We start from the raw sequence: 18657 nt of genomic DNA, 5'->3' as shown, positions 1-18657 counted from the left end.
GGGGATTTCCAGCTTTCTGGTTTTTGTTTTTGTTTTTTTTTAAATTTTTTAATGTTTGTTTATTTTTGAGAGAGCGAGAGTATGAGTGGGGAAGGGACAGAAAGAGAGAGGGAGACACAGAATCTGAAACAGGCTTCAGGCTCTGAGCTGTCAGCACAGAGCTGGATGCGGCCTCAACCAACTGTGAGATCATGACCTGAGCCGAAGTCGGAGGCTTAACCCAATGAGGCATTCAGATGCCCCTCAGCTTTCTGATATCGTGATTGAAATTTTATAATTAGTCTCCTGAGCAAGTGTTTTTTAGAGGATTATTGGTCTTGATAATGTGATATTTTGTATTTGAAGCTATGTATTTTCAAACATTTTATTTTTTAAAAATGTTTATTTTGAGAGAGTGCATGCACATGAGTTGGGGAGGGGCAAAGAGAGAATCCTAAGCAGGCTCCAAGCTGTCAGTGCAGAGCCCTATCTGGGGCTCAACCCCACAAACTGTGAGATCATGACCTGAGCTAAAATCAAGAGTCAGATGCTCAACTGAGCCACCAGGCTAGTGTATTAAGGTAACAAGCTTCTCTGGCTAATCATTCATCAACTTGTCACTTATCTAAACTCCAACATAAATGTTCCTATTTAGTGAGAAGCATTCCTCCAAGCAGTGATTCAGGAAACCTGGCTACTTCCAACTTTTAGTTCTGCCATGTTTAACAACGGGCTTCCAAGGTTGCTGCAAAAGGGGAAACACCAAAAAGATTTGCTGACAGATTGGCTTGAAATAAGGATGAAGTGAGAGAAAAAGAAGGTACAAAGTTGGGTCTTGAAGTTTTGTTTTGATGTAATATTTGGAGGCGGGGGCTACGTAATATTTGAGCTATCTTTTTTTTTTTTAATTTCTTTTTTTTAACGTTTATTTATTTTTGAGACAGAGCATGAACAGGGGAGGGGCAGAGAGAGAGGGAGACACAGAATCGGAAGCAGGCTCCAGGCTCTGAGCCATCAGCCCAGAGCCCAACGTGGGGCTCGAACTCACGGACCGCGAGATCGTGACCTGAGCTGAAGTCGGACGCTTAACCGACTGCGCCACCCAGGCGCCCCGAGCTATCTTTGATATCTAAGTGGAGATGTTGAATAGATCTTTGAACAAATGAATCTGGAGTTCTCCAGAAGGATCATTATTTGGTAATCATTGGCATATACATGTCATTTAAAGCATAGGACTGTGTGCACTCTTTCTGTGGACAGTGAGTGTGTAGTTACAGAGAAGAGTTAATACCCTTGGGATACTGGACCATTTAAAAGTCAAGCAATAGAGGAGTTGCTGCAAAGACTAAGAAGGACAGACAGGTGAAGTGTAAGGGGTCATGAAGCTTAAAGACCAAAGTGATTTAAGAAGGGAGTATTCTCCCATGTCCAATCCTTCTGAGTGGCAATACTTGAAAGCAAATAATTGGATTTATCTATATGACATACAATCTCTGCCGTCAATGACTTGATGTCCAGTAGCAAATATAAATGTGTAAACAAATGAATCACTTATAATGTAAGCAATTCAACAGTACGTAAGAGATACAGAGATGTGAAAGATAATTTCATGTCTTGGCTTCAGAGAAGACCTTCTAGAAGAGATGAATTTTGGACATAAAAAAGAATGCTACCGGTGTATAAGAAGGACAAGGGAAAATTAAGGCAGGAGAAATAGCAATATAAAGGATGAGCTGAACCAGACCATGGTGTCTTCATGTAGTATGTTATATTCCAAAGCTTGGACTTTTTGATATGGAAAATTGAATAGAGTTTAAGCAAGGAAAATAAGACTTTATTATTTAAAATACAGTATTTTAAAATTTAAGTTTTACAAAAGTGTAACAAGTGTTTATAAGGTCTCCCAACTCTATTATTCATCCCCATAATTGAAAAAGACTTTTGTGTTTAGAAAGCTCATTAAAGGTCAGTTGGAACAGGGTGACGTTATTGCAGCTATGGAAATAGTCCAGATGAGAGATGGGAAAATTTCTTAGACTAAAAATTTTAAGTTCCAGACTTTTAGATTATATCTAATACCTAGCATAAGAAAAATATCCATAATTTTATCTCTTTAAACCCTCCTTCATGTAAATGTAAGTTAATGATGTCAAAGAACAACTTGCTTTGGTTGATATAAAGGTTAGAAATAAATTATTTATAATTTAGGCAACCTGAATTCAGTATAATTAGTAGTCCACAGGCTGTAGAAGTACATCTACTTTAATCAGTGGCAGGTCATCTCTGGGTTAGAAATAGGAAATGACAAACAGGAGACAGGTAGGACTTACCGTTATTAAGTTATGAAATCGTAGGGTTTAGAGCTGGAGGGAACTGAAAAGATAATTTAATTTCAATAGATCAATAATTTGAGGCCTATAAAAGTAATCATAATTAAAAGGCAAAGATAGTTTTGAAAACTGAATTTCTATGCATATACATACTTTACATCAATACATAAATATAATCATAAAATCTTACTGCCTTCTTTTTTCCTTTTGCTTTTGTCTTCCCCCTTTCTTCCCCTCTCCACACACATCAGGGTCGCCCTCTGCCAAATCCCCCTCTCCTGGGGGAAAAATCCTTTCCTGTTTTTTTCAATCACTGATAGATGTAGATAATAAATGTAATATATTTAGTTACATACTTCTACATAGGTACACACACAGGATTCTCTTGTCATGGTTAATTTACAAAAATGGGATAATATATATGCTTTTCAGAGTCTTTACACAGTATCTCATGACAATCTCTTTAAAGCATGGTGTAGTTCCAATTCATTCTTTTATTATTATTTTTTTTAAGTTTATTTATTTTTGAGACAGAGTGAGCACAAGTTGGGGAAGGGCAGAGAAGGGGGTGGGGGAGAGAGAGAATCCCAAGCAGCCTCCATACTGTCAGCATAGAGCCTGACACAGGGCTCAATCCCACCAACTATGAGATCATGCATGACCTGAGCTGAAATCAAGAGTCACTTAACTGACCGAGCCACCCAGGTGCCCCTGCAATTCATTCTTTTAAATGGCTGTAGTAATATTTCATGGATGTACCATAATTTAGCTATATATTAGAGTATGGTAGAGACTTTTATGATCACCTATACCTACTTCTTCTCTCCTTCTAGGCACACAAGATAAAGATTACATTTCCCTTCGCATCTTGGTGAGCCTATATTGTAAGTTCTGGCCAAGGGAGTTTAGATAGAACTGATACGCACTAATTACTTCTGTGCCAGAGTATTTGATTAATAGTGTGAGACCTTCTAGAACATTCTTCCTCCTGCTGCAGCAATTTGTGATGTTACAGATGACAAAACTCCTGTCATTCTACGTGAGTAAAAATTACATAAAATAAAGTTTCCCCATTAGCCCATCATGGTCATGTAGTATGAATAAGATATAAGACTTTGTAGCATTAAGCCCCTGAGAGTTTGGGGTTGTCTATGATTGTTGGCATAACCTACTCTATCTTAACTGATATAATGAGAATTCTCTTTGTTTCCAGTTTTTTGCACTATGAACAATGCTAATGTTAGTGCTTTTATTTCTGTAAATTACTAACTTTGGAATTGATGGGCCTACAGATATGCATATTAAAATTTTTAATAGGTGTTGTCTAGGAGCGATAGTAAAAATATGTAATCACTGGTATGGAAATATATATTATGTGTGTAAATCATTATGTAATTAATAGTTGAAACTATATTCTATGACAATATATTCTACAGAGTACAGCTTATTCTCTTATAAAAGCCTGGGTGGCTCAGTCAGTTAAGTATCCAGCTTCAGCTCAGGTCATGATCGTGTGGTTTGTGAGTTCAAGCCCCTCATTGGGCTCTCTGCTGTCAGCTGGAGTCGCCTTCAGATCCTCTGTCTCTCTCTCTTTCTGTTCCTCCCCCTCTCATGCTTTTTCTCTCTAAAAAATAAACATTAAGTTAAGTGATAATCAAGAGTTGTAAACTGTAATACAAATTGATTATTCTAAATTATTTTTTAATTTTTAAAAATTATTGCTATGTTATATGATATTACATTAAAAGTTTTCTAGTCCTTATAATAATAACTGAGATTTTTGTATATTCTGTTTATCAGCTAAATCACAACTATAGTTTGTTGGGGTTATCATGTTTACTTAAGTCAAAACTAATTCTTTGGGCCAGTCTGCATGTTACAAGTGTCAGTTAAAAGTATTGTGGGTTTTTTTGTTGTTTTGTTTTGTTTTGTTTTGGGTTTTGTTTTTTTATTTTTTGTTTTGGCCTACTGAATTTGTAATCTTAGCAACTGTTGTTCATGTTTTGAATAACAACCTCTGTGTGGCTGAGTTTTAGGTCTAAAAAAATGATGATACTTATAACTAGAAAAAAATAATAGGCATTTTGAAAGGTATCTAGCACAAAGCAAGTGCTAATCATGATTACCTCTCATTTTTATTAATAAAATCAATCTTATGCATGCCCATGACATGTAGGCTTTCAGTGGATTTTGATGAATTTGACTCACCATGTGAAGGTGAAAATTTAACAGGGACAGTGAAAAAGAAGGACCTGTATTCTAGAAGTTCCCTAGCTCCAAATTGGCCAAGTGGACTCTCTCCAGCCTCAGAAGCCTCCTTTCTGTCCTAGGAATACCTGAAATGTCAACAGAATCCATATTGCCAGACTGGTGCCTGCAATAGCTATTGTTACCACACACCTGTTTCTCCCAGGTTCTTTGAAAAATTTGGAGTTAACTTGGAGGCTACTGTTCCTATGAATGGACACGTTAGGGGCTACCTCAGGGCAGCTCTGGCCAGTAATAGGTGGCCACAGTCTGTGAAAAGCCAAATTGGCATGGAGCATTGGTCTACTATTGCTAGCTTCACTGACTGAGGAAGTCTGCCTTGCTGAGGTCTGCATGTGTTTGGAGGAATCAGAAGATGGTGTTTGGTGTATGGGAACTAAAGCAGGATAGCTAGCGGGACAGCAGGTAGATGGGCCCAAGGATGGCCCCCTAGCAGTACCCATCTATAGAGCCTAGGATCCAAAAGGAGGTGTGAGTATGGCATGGCCAGGCCCTCCAGATACAGTGTGGCAGGGGGAAGATAATGATGCCTGGGGAGGTGGAGATTTTTGTCTAATCAACTTGTATCCCACAACCTTGATAAACTCACTAGTTCCAGTCGCACTTTTATAGATTCCTTGGGATTTTCTATGTGGATGATTATGTCATCTATGGCTAAAGACATTTTTACTTCTTCCTCTTCAATCTATAACTTTTTATTGCCTTATTGCACAGGCTAGTACCTTCAGTACAATGTTGTATATATATGATGAGAGTTGACATCCTTGCCTTTTCCCCAATTATTTAACCTTAAGTATGTTGTTAGATATCTTTTTATCAGATTAAAGAAGTTCTTTCTATTGCTAATTTGTTGAAAATTGTATCATGAATGAAAGTTGAATTTTCTCAGGCTTTTTCTGAATATTTGGAGATGATCATATGGTATTTTACTTTTAGTCTGTTAATATGGTGAATTGTACCGAGTGAGTCTTGAATGTTAAACTAACTTTGCATTCCTGGAATGTGAAGGTCATTATATTTTATTCTATTTATATATTATTGGATTCAACTTGCTAAAGATTTTCTGAGGAATGGCATCTAGTTTTGTTTTTTTGTAATATTTTTGTTTGGTTTGCTATCAAGGTAATGCTGGCCTTATAACATGAGTTGAGAAGCATTCCCGCAGTCTAACTTTTGGAGTTTATGTCATATTGGTATTATTCTTTTTTTAATGCATGATAGAATTCACCAGGGAAATCATTTGGGAATGGAGTTTTTTTTTTATAATATATTTAATTATGAATAAATTTATTTGATAAATATGTGGCTACTTACATTTACTATTTCTTCTTGAGTCAATTTTGATAATTTCTATCTTTCACAAAATGCATATTTTTTTTCCTAAATGGTTGAGTGTATTTGAAATGACGTTGTTCATAATATTCCCTTAGTATCATATTAATGTCTTTAGGATCTGTAGTGGGGGCTATTTTTTAATCCCTGATTTTGGTGATTTGTGTCTTTTTCTCTTGACCAGTCTACTTAAATGTTTATTGATTTTATTGATCTTTTCCACAAAAAAAATGGTTTTAGTGGTTTTCCTGTTGATTTTTTGTCTGTTTCCTATTTCTTTGATTGTATTCTCATTTTAATTTTTTCCTTTATTTTGCGTACTTTGGATTTACTTTTCTTCCAAATAGAAGCTTAAAAACTTGATTTTAGACCTTTCTTATTTTAATATGTACACTTAAGGCTATACATTTTTCTCTATACATTAGTTACATCTCGCAAATTTTGACACATTTTTATTTCTATTCAGTTTTAAATATTTTCTAATTTACTTTTTAACTTTTTGCTTTTTTGCTTTGCACCATTGAATGTTGAAATTGTGTTAATTTCCAACTATTTGGGAATTTTCCAAATATCCTCTGTTGATATTTAATTTCACTTTGGTCAGAATCTATACTCAGTATCATTATGATCTTTTAAAATTTTTTGACACTTGTATTATGGCCCAGAATATAGTCTTATCTTGGTGAATATCCCATATGTATTCATGTGCACAAAGAATGTGTGTTCTGCTCTTGGTGGATGGAATATTCTACATATATCAATTAGGAAAAGTTGTTTATAGGGTTCAAATTTTCTATATTTTTTCTTATATTTTGTGTATTTATTTCAATTACTGAGAAAAACGTGTTGAAAATTTCAACTATAATAGATTATTTCTCGTTTTAAATTCTATCAATTTTTATTTCATATATTTTGGAGTTTGTTTTTAGGCGCATACACATTTAGGATTGCTTTTCTGGTCTTGACTAATTTGACCCTTTATCATTGTAGAATATCCCTCTTTATTCATAGTATATTCCTTGCTCTGAGGTTTACTTTGACTTGCATATAGCCACTGCAGCTTTCTTTTAATTAATGTTTGCATAATGTGTCTTTTTCAGTCCTTTTATTGTCACCCCATGTGTGTCCCTATATGTAAAGTGCATTACTTGGAGATGGAATATATCAGTCTTGATTTTTTCATGCAGTCTTATCATCTTTGCTTTATAATTTTGAATGTTTAAACCCTTTACACTTAATGTAATTGTCAATGTGGTTAGGTTTAAGTTTATCATATTGCCATTTGTTTTCTATTCTTTATATTTTCCCTCTATTCTTTTTTTTATTTAAATTTTTAAATATTTATTTATTTTTGAGAGAGAGAAAGAGAGAGCATGCGTGGGGGAGGGGCAGAGAGAGAGAGGGAGGCACAGAAACTGAAGCAGGCTCCAGGCTCTGAGCTGTCAGCACAGAGCCTGATGGGGTTGAACCTACAAGCAGTGAGATCATGACCTGAGCCGAAGTCAGACACTCAACCGACTAAGCCACCCAGGTGCCCCAATTTTCCCTCTGTTCTTATTTTTTCTGCCTGCTCTGTTTTATTATGGTATTGTCATGATTTCATTTTATCTTCATCATTGACTTTTTAAAAATTAATAGACTTTATTTTTTTTAATTTTTTTTAACGTTTATTTATTTTTGAGACAGAGAGAGACAGAACATGAACGGGGGAGGGTCAGAGAGAGGGAGACACAGAATCTGAAACAGGCTCCAGGCTCTGAGCTGTCAGCACAGAGCCCGACATGGGGCTCTAACTCACGGACCGTTAGATCATGACCTGAGCCGAAGTCGGCCGCTTAACCGACTGAGCCACCCAGGAGCCCCTAGACTTTATTTTTTAGAGTAATTTTAAGTGCACAGCAAAACTGAGTGGAAAGTATGGAGATTTCCTATATACACATTCCTCCACACATGCATACTCTTTCTATAAATATCCAATACCAGAGTAGTACATTTGTTACAACTGATGACTCTTTATCAATACATCATTATTACCTGAAGTCCATAGTTTACATTAAGGTTAATTCTTGATGTACATTTTCTGGGTTTTCACAAATGTATAATGACAGATAGCCACCATTATAGTATCATACAAAATATTTTCACTGTCCTAAAAATTCTCTGTTCTCTGCCCATTCATCACTTCCTTCCCTCAATCCCTGATAACCACTGATATATATTTTTAAATTAAAGTGTAGTTGACATACAATATAATATTAGTTTGAGGTGTACAAAATGGAGATTTGATATTTATATACATTATGAAGTGATTACTATGATAAATCTAGCAACCATCTGTCACCACACAAAGTTGTTACATATTATTAACTATATTCTGTATGCTCTATATCTTATCCCCATGTCTTATGTATTTTATAACTGGAAGTTTGTACCTTTTAATCCCCTATTCTATTTCACCCATTTTCCATACCTCTCACCCTTCTGGCAACCACTAGATTTGTCTCCGTATCTATGAATCTATTTCTGTTTTTTTCTGTTTGTTTTTCTTTTTAGATTTAAGTGAAATCATGATATTTGTCCCTCTCTCTTTGGCTTATTTCACTTAGCATAATATCCTCTAGGTTCATCCATGTTGTCACAAATGGCAAGATCTCATTCTTTTTTAGTTGAGTAATACTTCATTGTGTGTATGTATGTGTGTATATATTTTTCCTTCAAAAAAGCTAACTTATTTTTTTTAATGTTTATTTTGAGAGAGAGAGCATGTGAGTGGAGGAGGAGGAGGAGGAACATGTTTCTCATTTTGTTTATTGAGCCCTTTATCTCTGCTATGTTATTTTTTATCTTTGTGTTAAGCATCTCACTCATGTCTTCCACTCTTTTCTCAAATCCAGGGAGTATTCATATGATCATCACTTTATTTTTTATTTTTTTAAAGTTTATTTCTTTATTTTGAGAAGGAGGGAGGGAGAGAATGGGTGCGGGAGGGGCAGAGAGAGGGAGAGACAGAATCCCAGGCAGGCTCTGCGCTGCTGGTGCAGAGCCTGATGCAGGGCTCAAACTCATGAACCGTGAGATCATGACTTGAACTGAGATCAAGAGTCAGATTCATAACAGACTGTGCCACCCAGATGCCCCAATAAATTACTTTAAATACTCCATCAGGCATGTTATTATCTCTATTTCACTTAGATCACTGGCTATAGCCTTGTCCAGTTCTTTCATTTGAGATAAATGTCTCTGTCTCCTCATTTTGTCTGCCTCTCTGTGTCTGTTTCTCTGTGTTAAGAAAGTTAGCTATGTCTCCTATTCTTGAGGGTAATGGCCTTATGAAGAAGCAGTCCTATAGTGCCCTATAGTGTACTGTCCTGGCAGTTTCGAGTGCTTCCAATGTGTGCTACGTGTTCTCTGATGTTTTGTCTTGGCCACTTTAACTTTCAGGCCAGTCATCTGCAGAGGCTATCTTTGCATCTTGTGGGCAGTATTTGATCCCAGGCCTGAACATGGTGCATTTTAACTAGGTATGTTCTGGTCTGCGTGTGAAATGAGGCCTGTCCCCAGTGGAAATGAGGCTCCAGAAAACTCCCGCGTGGAGACATGCAGTGTGACCATGGGTTTTTGGGCAGGTCTTCTGGGGAAGGGGTCCAACAAAGCTGGGACTGAGGCAAGTGAGACTGGAAAGGGTGGTTCTGCCAGAGTGCTGTGGGGCAGTTCCTTTGTTCCCAGCAGGGTTTCTTCATGAACACTGCCTCTCTGGGATATGCTCTGAAATGAGCAAATAACCTTCCCAGTATGTATCCCTGGTGCTCTTCAGATCACTGTTTTCACACTACCTATCTACAGATTGTTTCCTGCCGTCTTGCCGAGAGCATGGGGCTCTATCCCAGCCAAGTCTGCTGATCTTCAAAACCCCAGGCTTTGGGGGTGCCTGGGTGGCTCAGTGGTTAAGCTTCTGACTTTGGTGGCTCAGGTCATGATCTTGCAGTTTGTGGGTTCAAGCCCCGCATTGTGCTTTGTGCTGACGGCCCAGAGCCTGGAGCCTGCTTCAGGTTCTATGTCTCACTCTCTCTCTCTCTCTGCCTCTCCCTCGCTCATGCTGTCTTTCTCTCTCTCTCAAAAATAAATAAACATGAACAAATAATTAAAACAAAACAAAACATGCCAGGCTTTAAGCCCCACTGGTTGCCAGAAGTCAGGAAATTTGTTCCCTCTCACTTGCCAAGCCACTTGCTATGGGGATACATTTTCCCTGTGAGCTCCCCTGTACACACAGTTTGTCTCTTGCCCTTCTCTCTGACCACAGCTCCCTGCCTACCACAGTGGCCACAATCCATTTCTCTCCCAAACCATATGTCTACGCTTCCTACCTTCTTTCATATGGCCTCTTCTTCAGTTGTGGAGTTTGTTCTGCTAGTCTTCAGGTCAATTTTTGGAGTATTTAAGATGATTTGATAGTTGCCTAGTTGTATTTGTGGGACAAGTTGAGCCTAGGGTCTTGCTACTCTGCTGCCATTTTCCAGCCTCCATGTGTATAGTGTATCTGTACACACACACACATACACACACCACATTTTTATCCATTCATCTATTGATAGATGCTTAGGTTGCTTCTATATCTTAGCTGTTGTAAACAAAGCTGCAATGAACACAAGGGTGCATATATCTCTTCAAATTGGTATTTTTATTTTCTTCAGGTAAATATTCAGAACTGGAATTGTTGGATAATATAGTTGTAGTTCTACTTTATTTTTTTGGTATACAGTTTTATTTTTTTAAGTTTTTATTTAAATTCCAGTTAGTTAAAATACAGTGTAATATTAGGTTTCCGTATAGAATTTAGTGATTCCACACTTACATACTACATCACGTGCTCATCACAACAAGAGCACTCCTTAACCCACATCACCTATTTAACTCATCGCTTACCCGCCTCTCCTCTGATAACCATCATTTTGTTCTCTATAGATAAGAGCCTGTTTCTTGGTTTTCCTTTCTTGGTTTTTCCCCTTTGTTTATTTGTTGCTCATATTCCACATATGAATGAAAGTAAATGGTATTTGTCTTTCTCTGACTTATTTCACTTAGCATAATATTCTGTAGGTCTATCCAAGTCATCACAAATGACAAGATTTCATTCTTTTATATGGCTGAGTAATATTCATTGTATATATAAACCACATCTTCTTTAGCCATTCATCAATTGACGGACATTTGGGCTCTTTCCATAATTTGGCTATTGTTGATAATGCAGCTATAAGCATAAGGGTGCATGTATCCCTTCAAATTAGTATTTTTGTATCCTTTGGGTAAATATCTATTAGTGCAATTACTGGATCATAGGATAGTTCTATTTTTCACTTTTTAAGGAAGCTCCGTACTGTTTTCCACAGTGGCTGCACCGGTTTTCATTCCCACCAAAAGTGTAAGAGGGTTCTCCTTTCTTAACATGTTTGCCAAACTTGTTTTTTCCTGTGTTGTTAATGGTAGCCATTTTGACAGATGTGAGGTGATAGCTCATTGTATTTCCCTGATGATTATTAATATTGAGCATCATTTCATGCGTCTGGTAGCCATTTATATGTCTTCTTGGGAAAAATGTATATTCATGTCTTCTGATCATTTTTTAACTGGATTATTTGTTTTTTGGGGTGTTGAGTTTTATAAATTCTTTCTATATTTTGTATACTAACCATTTATAAGGTATGTCACTTGCAAATATTTTCTCCCATTCCAAAGGTTGCCTTTTAGTTTTCTTGATTTTTTCCTTCGCTGTGCAGAAGATTTTTATCTTGTCGATTGTAATACATTTATGAAAGAAATTGAAAGTGACACAAAGAAATGGAAAAACATTCCATGCTCGTGGATTGGAAGAACAAATATTGTTAAAATGTCTATACTACCCAAAGCAATCTACACATTTACTGCAATCCCTATCAAAATACTAACATCATTTTTCACAGAGCTAGAACAAACAATCCTAAATGGCTATTTCCACACTCTATGCCTCTGAGTTGTTTGCCAGCCTTCTCTCCAGGAACAGTGAAGTGCCTTCTTAACAGTTCCCAGCTAACCCTTCGGACTTTGAAAATTCCAGGCTTTAGGGATGTGGTATGGACAGAGGCCTGCCCTGGTTTTCTGGGGGAGGGTCTCACCATGCTGGGAATGAGGCGGGCTTCACTGAGAAGGTCAGTTGTGCCAGATGTGGTCTTGGTGTAAGGAGGTTAGGCAGCCACTGTCAGGGCTGAACCGCTTCTCACAGGTGGCTCTGCATTTATGCTGAAGGGCAGGGGGGGGGAAATGGTGCCAGCCAGCTCCTTTGTCCCCGGGGAGAGACATCTCTGTGAATGCTACCTCTCAGGGACTTGCTCCAAGAAGAGTGAATTATCTCCCAGCTGTGAGTCCCAGGTGTTCTTTAGATCCCTGTTTCTAAAACCTGTCTGCCCGTAGGTTTTTTGCCTGCCTTCTCTCTAGGAGCAGGGAAGTACCCTCAGGGCTTTATTCCAGCCAAGCCTCTTCACCTTTAAAACACCGGTCTTTAAACCTGGCTGGTTGCAAGAACTCCCAAAAATCAGCCCCTCTCATTTTCCCAGCCAATGGCTGTGTTCTCCTTGTGCATTTCCCTGTGTTCTCCTGTCTCCCTCACACTTCACCACAACCACAGCTCCCTCCCCTCCGTAGCACCTGTGGTCAGTTTCTCCCTCATACCACACCTCTGCACCTCCTACCTTCCTCAATGTGGCCTCTTCTCTCCCTCAAGTTGTGAAGTTTGTTCTGTCAGTCTTCAGGTTGATTTCTGGGGTATTTAGAATGGTAGTTATCATTTGATAGTTATCTAGTTGTGTTTGAGCTATGAGGTGAGCCTAGGGTCCTCCTACTATGCCATCATCTTAGCTCCCTCACCACCTCCATTTGAATTTTTTTGAGGAAACTGTATACTGTTTCCCATGGTGGCTGCATCATGTCGCATTGCCACCAACAGCGCACGAGGGTTCTCTTTTCTCTACATCTTTGCCAACACTTGTTATTTCTTGTCTTTTTGATAATAGCCAATATGATAGGTATGAGATAATATCTCATTGTGGTTTTGATTTGCATTTCTCTGATGATTAGTGATGTTGAACATCTTTTCATGTATCTGTTGGCCATCTGTATATCTTCTTTGGTGAAAGGTCTTTTCAGATGCTCTGCCCATTTTTTGATTGGATTGTTTGTTTTTTCATATTGAGTTGTGTGTTTTTCCACATTTTGTTTCAGTTATATCATTTGCAAATATTTTCTCCCATTCAGTAGATTGCCTTTTCATTTGGTTGATGGTTTCCTTCACTATGCAAAAGCTGTCTAGTTTGATATAGTCCCATTTGTTTATTTTTGCTTTTGTTGCTCTTGCCTGAAGAGAAAGATGCAAAAAAATTGTTGCTGAGACTGATGTCCAAGAGCTTACTGCTGATGTTTTCTTCTAGGAGTTTTATGATTTCCTGTTTTACATTTAAGTCTTTAAACTATTTTGAGTTTATTTTTGTATATCATATAAAAAAGTGGTCCAGTTTCATTATTTTGCATGTAGTCCAGTTTCCCCAACATCATTTACTGGAAACTGTCTTCTGCCCATTGTATGCTCTTGCCTCCTCTGTTTTATATTAACTGACCATAAAACCATGGGTCTATTTCTGGACTCTATTCTGTTCCATTGATTTATTATCTGTTCTTGTGCCAGTACCATAATGTTTTTATTTACTATAGCTTTGTAGTATAGTTTGAAATCAGGAAGCATGATACCTATAGCTTTGTTCTTTCTCAAGATTGATTTGGTTATTTAGGGTCTTTGGTGGTTCTATAAAAATTTTAGGATTATCCTAGTTCTGTGATAAATGCCATTGTTATTTCGATGTTTTGAATCTGTAGATTGCCTTGGGTAGTGTATGGATACTTTAACAACATTAATTTTTCCAATCCATGAGCACAGAATATTTTTCCTTTTATTTGTGTTCGTCTTTAATTTCTTTTATCAATGTCTTAGAGTTTTCAGTGTAAGAGTCTTTTACCTCCGTGGTTAAATTTATTCCTAGGTATTTTATTCTTTTTGATGCAATTGTAAATTGGATTGCTTTCTTAATTTCTCTAAAAGTTCATTATAACTGTATAGAAATGTAATAACTTATGTATATTAATTTTGTATCTTACAACTTTATTATATCTTACAACATACTGCATGACTGCATGTTAACTTTTTAAATTAGTTCTAATATATTTTGGTGGAGTCGTCAGGGTTTTCTATATATAATATGTCATCTGCAAATAGTGACAGTTTTATTTCTTTTCCAATTTGGATGCCTTTTATTGTTTTTGCTGTCTGACTGCTATGACTTCCAACACTGTGTTGAATAACTAATGATCTTTTTAATGTCTCTGTAGTGTTGCCTTTTCCAGAATGTCATACGATTGGGATAATGCAGTAAGTAGCCTTTTCAGATTGTCTTCTTTCACTTGGTAATATGCATTTAGGGTTCCTCCATATTTTTTCATGGCTTGGTAGTTTGTTTGTTCGTTTGTTTTTTTCTACTACTAAATAATATTCCGTTGTCTGGATATGCCACAATTTGTTTATTTTTCACCTTCTGCAGGATATCTTGGTTGCTTTCAAGTTTTGATGATTATGAATAAAGCTGCTATTAACATCTGTGTGGCTAGGGTTTTTGTGTGGCTAGGGTTTTCAGCTTTTTGGGGTAAATACCAAAGAGTGAGGTTGCTAGGTAAGAGTATGTTTAACTTTTGTGAGAAACTGCCAAACTGTCTTCCAAAGTGGCTGCAGCATTTTGCCTTCCCACCAGCAGTGAGTGAGAGTTCCTCTTGCTCCTCATCCTTGCCAGCATTTGGTGATGTCATTGTTCTGGATCTTGACCATTCTCTTAGATGAGTAGTGGTATTGCGTTGTTATTTTAATCTGTATTTCCCTGATGACCTATGATGTGAGGCATCTTTTCATATGCTTATGTGCCATCTGCTGTGTCTTTTTGGTTGCAGCGTCTGCTCAGTTATTTTTTAAATCAAACTTAGTTTTCCTACTGTTGATTTTTAAGAGTTCCTTGTATATTTCAGATAGCAGTCTTTTACCTGATATGTCTTTTGCCAATATTTTCTCCCAGTCTGTCTTCTCATTCTTTTGACACAACTGGCTTTTAGCTATACTTTTATTTTGAGTGATTGCTTTAAGATTTGCAATATACATCTTTAATTTATAGTTTACCTTCAAATAATATTATAGCACTTCACATATAGTTAAAGAAGCTTACAGAAATATATTTCTATTTCCCATTCCTGTTCTTTGTTTTATTCTTGACGTATAATTTACTTCTTTATATGTTATAAATCCCACAAAACATTGTCACTTTTTCTTTAAGCTGTCATTTGTCTTTTTTTTTTAATTTTTAGAATTTTATTTAGTTTTGAGAGAGAGACAGAGTGAGCAGGGGAGGGGCAGAGAGAGAGAGGGAGAGAGAGAATCTCAAGCAGACTCACACTGATGCCACAGAGCCTGATGTGGGGCTCGAACTCACAAACTGTGAGATCATGACCTGAGCCAAAACCAAGAGTCAGACGCTTAACCGACTAGGCCACTCAGGTGCCCCCACTTTTTTTTTTAAGTTAGGTGAAAATTACATAATAAAATTAAATGCTTTAAAGTGAACAGTTCTGTGGTATTTAATACATTCACAATGTCCCAAATGTTCCATAATGTACCCTTATCTAGTTCCAAATCATTTTCTTTTTATTTCTTTTTATCTTTTAATTTTTAATGAGAGAGAGAGAGAGAGAGAGAGAGAACATGTGTGCAAGTGAGCAGGGGAGGGTCAGAGGGAGAGACAGAATGCCAAGCAGGCTCTACACTATCAGCGAGGAACCCAACATGGGTCTCAGACTCACAAACCAAGAGATCATGACCTGAGCCAAAATCAAGAGTCAGACACTTAACAGACTGAGCCCCCCAAGTGCCCCTCCAAATCATTTTTATAACCCCAAAAGGATGGGCCCGCACCCATTTGCTGTTATTTCCCCATTCCCACTCCCTGCAGCTCCTGGTAACCACCAGTGTGCTTTCTGACTTTATGGGTTTACCTATTCTGTATATTTCAAATAAATGGAATTGCACCATATGTGATCTTTTGTGTGTAGCTTCTTTTCACTTTGTTTTATACACACATGTGGTTAAGGAATTTAACTGCATTGTTCGTTTATTATTTCTTGGCTACCACAGATTAATTTGCTAACAGAATCTTTTTTTGTTTTGTTGAGAGAGTGGGGGGTGGAGAGAGCATGAGCAGGGAGGGGCAGAGAGAGAGGGAGAGAATTTCAGGCAGGCTCCGCACTGTCAAGTGCAGAACCCGACGTGGGCTCAAACCAACGAACTGTGAGATCATGACCTGAGCCAAAACCAAGAGTCAGATGCCTCCCTGATTGAGCTACCCAGGTGTCCCACTAACAGAATCTTTTATTGATTTTTGCATATAAAAATACTATGAACTTCTTTTAAGATAAAAGGTGTACTAAACAAAGATGAGAAAAGTTAAAATAAGTTTTGATGAGATTAATAACCAAAAATTAATATTAACTAATACTGTTGATTAATATTGTTGATTAGCTGTTAGGAAGTAGCTACACATGTTATTATGAGTACAGTTAATACTACTCATATTATTCAGCCAGAGAAATAATATCTAATTACCAAGAGTTTATGCAAAGCAACAAAAATAGAGTGAATCATAGTACACTAAGGGATCAAGAAATACGTTTTGATATACAGGAAAGAAAACTTGATATGGAAGATGCTAGCAATTCCTATTAACATTAATATATGACCTTAATTTCAGAAATGTTTTGAAAAGGATGGAAAAAGCTTATATAAATTCATATAAATCTGGCATATCAGGGGCTTTAACCTGTTACCAGATGGGAGAAGCACACTGACATAAATTTTATACATATTAAACCAATTTTGTCCCTCTACTTGGGAACTTTAGGATAATAAAATGATCAATACGCACATTAGGCCCAACTCTACTTGCTATCATTTATTTGTGTTGTTTAAGAAAAAAAACATTAAAAGGAGTTAAAAAACAGATTTTGTTTCAAATGGCAGACAGTTCTAATGTGATGCTTACAGATAACTCAGAATTCAGATAGATAAACTGATTAAAAAATAATTGTTGTACAAGATTTTAGAATTTTATGGAAGCAGAGCAAACTACAAAATTACCCTCTCTTTGAGGAGGGGAAAATACTATATGTCTGATTCATATTCCTGTGCCACTCCTCTGTTTCTCTGTTTAGGTAATTGAAGGTTGTGGGTAGCTTTTTTTTTTTCTTTGAAAATGAGTTAAAATTTTAATGCAATAAAAGGGCATCAGGAAACTTGGATTTTAGCCTGGGGTTGCCTATAACTATCTATAGAACATCAGAGCAGTTGGGGTGCTTGGCTGGCTCAGTTGGTAGAACATGTGACTCTTGATCTCAGGGCTGTGAATTAAAGCCCCACGTTGGGCATGAAGCCTACTTCAAAAGGAAAAAAAAACAGGGCAAAATTTTTTTTCAGAACATCAGAGCAGTTAATAGCCTCTCTGAGTATCAAATTCTATTTTTGTTTTTTTTAATTTACATTTATTTATTTTTGAGAGACAGAGGCAGAGCACAAGTTGGGGAGGTGCAGAGAGAGAAGGAGACACAGAATCCAAAGCAGGCTCCAGGTTCTGAGCTGTCAGCACAGAGCCTGATGCAGGGCTCAAACTCACAAACCACAAGATCATGACCTGAGCCGAAGCTGGACACCTAACCGACTGAGGCACCCAGGCGCCCCCCTGAGTATCAAATTATAAACTCTGGGAAAAGCATATCTATTTCCATTTATTTATGCATTCAGTAAATATTTATTGAACATCTAATGTATGTAATAGGCTGGTTTGAATTCTAAGGATACAGTGATGACCAAGACAAATAATTCCCTCTATTTAGGGTGCTTACATCCTAGTTAGAAGGGGAGAAACAGAATAAACATGTAAACAAATGATATGATATCAAAGTTATAAGTGCTTTGAAAAAAGTATGAGATAGTGGATTAACAAATGACAGAACCGGAGTGCTATATTAGATTTGGTGGTGAAGGAAGTCTTTTCTGAGGAAAGTAGTTTTAAGTAGTTTAAACTGAGATGATGAGTAAGCCATTTGGAGATCTGGTGAAAGAGCCCTTCATAATGAAGGATAGCAAATGAAAAGTCCTGATGCAAGAACAAGTTTAGCATGTTCAAAGGAACATTGTAAGTGAAAGGTAGAGTGAGAGAGTGATATGAAATGAAGCCAGAGAACTGACCACAGATCATTTGTACCTACTGGATTTTAAAAACAGCTTTGTTGAGGTATAGGTGACATACAATAAACTGCATGCGTTAGTTTCCTAGGGCTGCTGTAATAAAGTACTACAAAACCGAGGGGCTTAAACAACAGAAATTTTTGTGTCACAGTTCTAGAGGCTAGAAGTCTGAGATAAGAAATTAGTAGGGCCAGGCTCCCTCTTAAGGTGCCAGGAAAGATCTGTTCCAGGCCTGTGTCCTAGCTTCTGATAGTTCTTTGCTTTGTGGCAGCATAACTCCAGTCTTCATATGGCATTCTCCCTGTCTACATGTCTGTGTCCAAATTTCCTCTTTTTATAAGGATATCAATCACGTTGGGCTAGGAGACTACCCTCCTCCAGAATGACCTA

Source organism: Panthera onca, chromosome C1 (assembly GCF_046562875.1).
Source record: "Panthera onca isolate mPanOnc1 chromosome C1, mPanOnc1 haplotype 2, whole genome shotgun sequence".
NCBI lineage: Eukaryota > Metazoa > Chordata > Mammalia > Carnivora > Felidae > Panthera > Panthera onca.
Note: the sequence above shows the minus strand (reverse complement) of the source record.